This window comes from Canis lupus, chromosome 9, assembly GCF_048164855.1.
Source record: "Canis lupus baileyi chromosome 9, mCanLup2.hap1, whole genome shotgun sequence".
Lineage (NCBI taxonomy): Eukaryota > Metazoa > Chordata > Mammalia > Carnivora > Canidae > Canis > Canis lupus.
This window is the reverse complement of record NC_132846.1, coordinates 45,470,779-45,477,783: the sequence shown is the minus strand read 5'-3', so window position 1 is coordinate 45,477,783 and position 7,005 is coordinate 45,470,779. Positions and strand designations below refer to the sequence as shown.

Here is a 7,005-nt window from a genome sequence, read left to right as displayed (position 1 = left end):
TATTGCTCCTGATTAAGGCAAAAATTATGATGTAGTACATATTATATATAGATATGGAACATTTATTCAAGTATTCCATAAATGACTACAGTTTGGAAATACTGATTTAAGGTATGCTTTATGCCTCAGCATAATTTACAGTTAACTGTAGTTTTGTTCTTATTTTCTTAACTTAAGGTTTGCTGTGATCTAAATGCTAGGCAAAAGGATAGAATTGAGAGAAGTTGGGTTTTTTTAACTTATTTTCTTCTTTTTACCCCTATCTTAGCCAGCCTTGTTGCCCCACCCTCTGATATTTTTACATTAATTTCCAGATGCCTAAAGTCTCAACTGAAATACTCCCCTTTATGTTGCCAAAAAAATTATAAATCGACCTACCTCTTGTCCAATCAAGAACACTATTTTCAGTGGCTAGTTTTAGCAAAAAAGAAGCTAGGCTGATTATCTAGTGATGAGAAATGATGATAGAGATAGAGATCTGAAAGAAAATTGAATTTCATGGGCCCAAAAAAGTAATAGACCTCCATTTAAACATTGCTCCTTATATAAAAAGTAACTCAAAGTAGATCTAATTTAAATGAAAAACTTAAAACTTTTGGGAAAAGAAGGCAGAAAGTCTTCAGGATTTAGTGTATAGTTCTTGATGAATAGTTCTTAACAAAACATTCATAAAAGAAGAACTTGATATATTGGATCTTAACAAATTTTAAAACTTTTGTTTTCCAAAGACCCCATTAAAAGGTGAAAAGATAATCCAGACTGAGAGAAAATATTTGGAAACCACTTATCTGCTAAAAGACTACTATCTAGACTATATGAAGAATTCTGAAAACTCAATAATTGAAAAGCAAACAGTCTCATTAGAAAATGGCCTGAAGACACAAAGTGACATTTCACTGAGGAGTGTAAATGAGTATATCAAATAAGCACATGAAGAGAATGGTCGACATGACTAACCATGAGGGAAATACAAATTGGGACTACATTGAGAAATCACTACGCACTTACTAGAATAGCTGGAATAAAAAAGTGACAATTCTAAATGCTGGGAAGGATATAGAGAAACTAGACCTCTCACATGCTGCTAGCATAATATAAAATGGTACAATTGGTTTAGAGAATTGTTTGGCAGTTTCTTTAAAAACAGCACAGGTACTTCAGTTTCTGGTCCAACATGTAGGAACCTTGGAAGTCACACCTCCCATCCTAACACAAAGGAAAAGCTGAAAACCTGAAAATCAACAACTATCTTTTGATCCATGGGAGAATTGAGGAGGACACAGAACAAAACCACCACCTGAAAACGTGAGAAAGACAAATAGAGGGGATCACAGGTACCTGGAGGAGAAACGACCTTGAAGCCACTGTTGGAGCCAGCATCAGATAGGAATGCTTGAAGGGCAATTGACTAATTACTAGAGAGTGAGCATGGACTAACTTGAGTTAAAAAAAACTCTTGGAGACTAGGCCAGGGGCACGTTTTTGTGTTTTAGTTCCCAGAGTCCCACCAGGTTCTCACTGTGAATATTAAAGAAAAATCTTATGGTGTCAGCAGAGGGAGGAAAAATTAACCATTCCAAAATGTCTCCTAAATTTTGTTCTTCTTAACAAAAAGCCTGTCATCCAAGGAAGATTTTACTATAGACTAATCACACTGGATTTTAGCAAAGTTTAACCAACTCTGGGGCAGGGGAAATACCCAACTTGAGTCCCTTCTAGCCTCTTGTTTCACCTAAATGGAGTGGGGGTGAGGGGAGGAAGACTGAGAGGTAGTAGTGAAAGTCATGTAGGACCACGATCACTACAAGACTACAAGACCTAATCATAAGACTATAGAATATTTCCTCCCCCCTTCACATTACTACCATATCTACCACATTCTATTACTACCACATTACTAAAGGTTATTCACTGGAGTTTCTTTTACCCAATCCAACTGGGTATCATGTCCAACTTTGAACAAAGAAACTACAAGGCATGCTAAAATATAAAAAGCACAGCTTGGAAAGACCAAGCATCAAAATCAGATTCATGGAATCTGTGAAGTAGAAGAGAAGTTGGACTTACCAGACTAAGAATTTAAAATAACTATAATTTATATGTTTAGAGCTCTAATGGAAAAAGTACACAAATGTAAGAGTAGATGGATAAAGTAAGCAGAGAGATGGAAATTTTAAGAATCAAAGGGAAATTCTAGATTTCAAAAACAGTATAACAGAAATGCTTTTGATGGAGTCATCAATAGAGTGGGCATGATTGAGGAAAGAGAACAAGAGAGAAATGATACCAGACAGTAATTTAAATACACAAGAAAAGATAAGGAGCACTAATAAAGATATTTAGGTAGTTATTTTTTTTAAGTACAATTACAATTTTTTCCCTTTCTTAATTCATTTAAGAACATATAAAACACTTTCTATAAAATGTATTTTGAGGTCTACATATAGAAATGTAATATAATATAATAGAGTAATAATATAATAGAGTAATAATAGAACAAAAAAAGGAGGTGGTAATGAAGTTTTATTGGAGCAGGGAAATGACACCAGATGATAATTGAATCCATAGGAAGCAAAGAAGAGAACCAAACTTGATAAGAAGGTTGATATTTAAAATTTTAAATAATTAAACAACTTCTTTAGGAATGCCTGGGTGACTCAGTTGGTTAAGGATCCAACTCTTGATTTCAGCTCAGTTCATGATCTCACGGTTATGAGATCAAGCCTAGCCTCGGGCTCTGCTCAGTCAGGAGTATGCTGGAGATTCTCTCACACTCCCTCTGCCATGTGCCCCCAACCCCACACATGTGAGGACACATATTCTCTCTCAATAAATAAATCTTAAAAAAAAAACTTTTAAAAAACACATCGAAGAGCATAAATCAGTAATTATAAAAGGTTTATTGGGTTTATGACATGCATAGATGTAATATGTATAACAATAAGACAAAAAAGTAGGGAAGGATTAAGCTAAGTAGGAAGAAAGTTTCTATATCTTACTGATACTAAATCAGTATGATTCTGAAGTAGATTCTGTTAAGTAATGTGTATGTTGTAAGCCCTAGGGTAAACTTTAAGAAAGTCACTCAAAAATGTAGTTAAAAATCATTAAAGGAATTAAATGTTACACTAGAAAATACCTGCCTAATACAAAATAAGGCAGTTAAGGATTAGAGAACACTACAAAACACATGTAGAAAATAGTAAAAATAGCAGATGGAAGTCCTACTTATCATTTTGAATTAAATATATAAAAGAATTATATTCACTAATTAAAAGGCAGAGATTGACGGAATGGATAAAAACCACAATCCAACCCTATGCTGTCTATAAGATTCAAACACACTAAGTTGAAAGCATAAGGGTAGAAAAATTGATGCCATGCAAATAGTAACCAAAGAGAGGGGCTTCGGCTTCTAATATCAGAGAAAGTATACTTTGAGGCAAAAAATTGTTACAAGAGACAAAGTGGAACATTTTATAATGATAAATGGTCAATAGTCAAGAAAACATAACTGTTATAAAACATATGCAACTAATAATACAGCCCAATAATACAAGAAGCAAAAACTTAGAAAAAGGCAATTTTACAATAGTATGGGAGACTTCAGAACCTCAGTTTTAACAAGTAGCAGATTGTCTACTTAAACAGAAAACTTGAACAATACTGTCAGCCAACTAGACCTGACATCTGTGGGTTACTCTGCCCAACAACAGCAGAAAACACATTCTTCTCAACTGAACATGGAACATTTTTTAGGATACACCTTATGCTAGACCATAAAACAAACCTCAATAAATTTAAAAGGATTTCAATCATATTAATCTCAAACATGTTCTAGGACTGTAAGAAATCAGCTATAGGGGATCCTTGAGTGGCTCAGCGGTTTGGCGCCTGCCTTCAGCCCAGGGCATGATCCTGGAGTCCCGGGATCGAGTCCTGCGTCTAGCTCCCAGCATGGAGCCTGCTTCTCCCTCTGCCTGTGTCTCTGCCTCTCTCTCTCTCTCTCTCTCTCTCTCATAAATAAATAAAAATAAAATCTTTAGGACACTTCCAGGTGGGACCGAAGAGAGGCGGCTGGGCAGCCATGGCGTACAATGGCCTCACGGTGCCTCTCATCATGATAAGCGTGTTCTGGGGCTTTGTCGGCTTCTGCGTGCCCTGGTTTATCCCTAAGGGTCCCAACCGGGGAGTTATCATCACCATGTTGGTAACCTGTTCAGTTTGCTGCTATCTCTTTTGGCTGATTGCAATTCTGGCCCAACTCAACCCTCTCTTTGGACCACAGTTGAAAAATGAAACCATCTGGTACCTCAAGTATCATTGGCCTTGAGGAGGAAGACCTGCTCTCCAGCGCTCAGTCATTGAGGTCACGAAGAGAATTCCTCTAGATGCAAAATCAACTCCAAACCCAGACCGCCTTCTTTGACTTGCCTATTTTGGCCATCAGCTGCCTTAAACATTCACACCATATTTGAATATCTTATTCTACAATGCAGTATTTTTTCCTGTTGCCTTTTTTTTTTACATTTTGATGAATTATGTGCCTACTTAACCTAAACTGTGCTGACTCCATAAAATGTTTATGCACTCTTCTGAGATAGAGGGTGCTATTCTTCTGAGAAATACATTGCTCTCTCCTTGGAACCAGTGAATTTGAAGATGACTCCTGCCTGGTCACAACATGGGAATCAGCAAAGTGTTTAAAAACTGTCACAAGACAAGGCAGTCAGTAGGAGAGCATGTTCAGAGGGAATATCTGTCCCAACAGAATTACACCAAAGTATATTTTCAGGATGACTTTCTTATTTCTGCCATCTAATGGAATAAATTATTTTTCAGCTTTCTGTGGAAAAATTAAAAAAATTAAAACTAAAAAAAGAAATCAACTATAGAGGAAATTTTGGAAATTTACAAGTTATGTGAAAATGTAATTGAGTATCCAACTGGTCAGAGAAGAAAGTATAATAAATACTTTGAGATGAATCAAAATGAAGATACAACAGACCAAAACTATGGGATGCATCAAAACAGTAGCTAGTTGAAAATGTGTAGCTATAAATACCTATATCAAGGAAAGATCTCAAGGGCACCTGGATGGCTCAGTGGTTGAGCATCTGCCTTTGGCTCAGAGTCTTGGGATTGAGTCCCACATCAGGCTCCCCAGCAGGGAGCCTGCTTCTCCCTCTGCCTATATCTGTGCCTCTCTCTCTGTGTCTCTCATGAATAAATAAACTTAAAAATCTTAAAAAAAAAAACTCTCAAATTTAGTGGCTTAACCTTTCACCTTAATGCACTTGAAAAAAAGAACAAAACCTAAAGTAAACAGAAGAAAGTAAATAAAGATTAGAACGAAGTAAATGAAGGAGAACAGAAAGACAATAGAGAAATCAGTGAAACCAAAGGTTCTTTTTTTTTAAAAGGTCAGCAACTTGACAAGTCTTTAGCTAGATTGACTAAAATAAAAAAAAAAGAAACGACAAATTATTAAAATCAGGAATGAAAAGGGACATTACTAGCAAACTTATAGTAATTAAAATAAAAAACCTATAGGGGAATGCTATAAACAATTCTGTGCCAATAAATTAGGTAATTTAGGTTAAATAAACAAATTCTTAGAAAGACAAACTACCAAAACTGATTCAAGAAGAAATATAAATCTGAATAATAGACCTATAACAAGAAATTGAATTGGTGTTAAGAAAAATATACCCACAAAAAAAAAAAAAGAAAAGAAAAATATACCCACAAAGAAAAAACCCTGGACCCGGATGGCTTCATTGTGAATTCTACCAAATATTCAAAAGAAGAATTAATATCATTCTTTACAGACTTTTCCAAAAAAGTAGAAAAGATTGAAACCCTTCCCAACTCATTCCATCAGGCTAGTGTTATCCTGATACAAAAACTAGGAAAAACAATAAGAAAGTTAAGGATTAATATCTCCTATGAATATAGACGCAAAAATCCTCAACAAAATACTAATAAGCTAAATCCATAATGTATAGAGAAGGTTATACATCACGATCAAGTGAGATTTACCTCAGGAATGCAAGACTGATTTAACATTCAAAAATTATTATGTAATATATTCCATCAATAGAATTAAGATAAAAACCACATAATCATATCAAGATGCAGAAAAATAATTGTCAGAATTCAACGCCTCTTCACGATGAAAGCACTCAACAAAGTAGGAATAGGAAGAAACATGTTCAACTTGACAAGTCACCAACAGAAACACCTCACAGCTAACATACTTAAAAGGCAAAGAATGAGTGCTTTCTTCCTAAACTCAGAAAGAAGGCAAGAATGTCTGCTCTCGGGGCACCTGGTGGTTCAGTGGACGAGCGTCTGCCTTTGGCTCAGGTCATGATCCTGGGGTCCTGGGATTGTGTCCCACATCTGGGTTCCCATGGGGAGTCTACTTCTCCTTCCACTTGTGTCTCTGCCTCTCTCTGTGTGTTTCTCATTAATAGATAAATAAAATCTTTAAAAAAAAAAAAGTCTGCTTTCACCACCGCTTTGACATTGAACTTGGAGGTTTTTAGCCAGGACAGTTAGGAGGGAACAAAAGAAAATGAGCATCCAGATTGGAAAGGAAGAAGGAAAACCATCAATCTTTGTAGATGACATGATCTTATATGGAGTACCTTATAAGGAATCCACTAAAAACTATTATAAATGAGTTTGGCACTCAAAGGATTATTAGTTATAGGAATGACAAAGGATTATTAGTTATAGGAATGACATTATTAGTTATAGGGAATGTTTCCTTTTAAGTATCTTGCCTGATCTCTCCACAACTCCAAAGACAGTGCTTTATGAACTGACCTTATGTCTTTCCTGGTAAGGAATGAATTTAAGACCTTGATGTTTTCATGTAAACATTTCAATTTACAATTCAGTTGATTGGTTATGTTCTATCATTGTCCTTGAGTTTTCCCTATAGTAGGGACACCAAGTATTAGTAATCTATGTAAAATTTACTGAATTTACTGAAGA

General features: G+C 35.5%; 1 pseudogene; it reads left to right on the top strand.

Annotated features, from left to right (window-relative positions):
• The first annotated feature begins 4,044 nt into the window (after positions 1–4,044).
• LOC140640184 (V-type proton ATPase subunit e 1 pseudogene) lies at positions 4,045–6,506 on the top strand (annotated as a pseudogene).
• Positions 6,507–7,005: the final 499 nt, after the last annotated feature.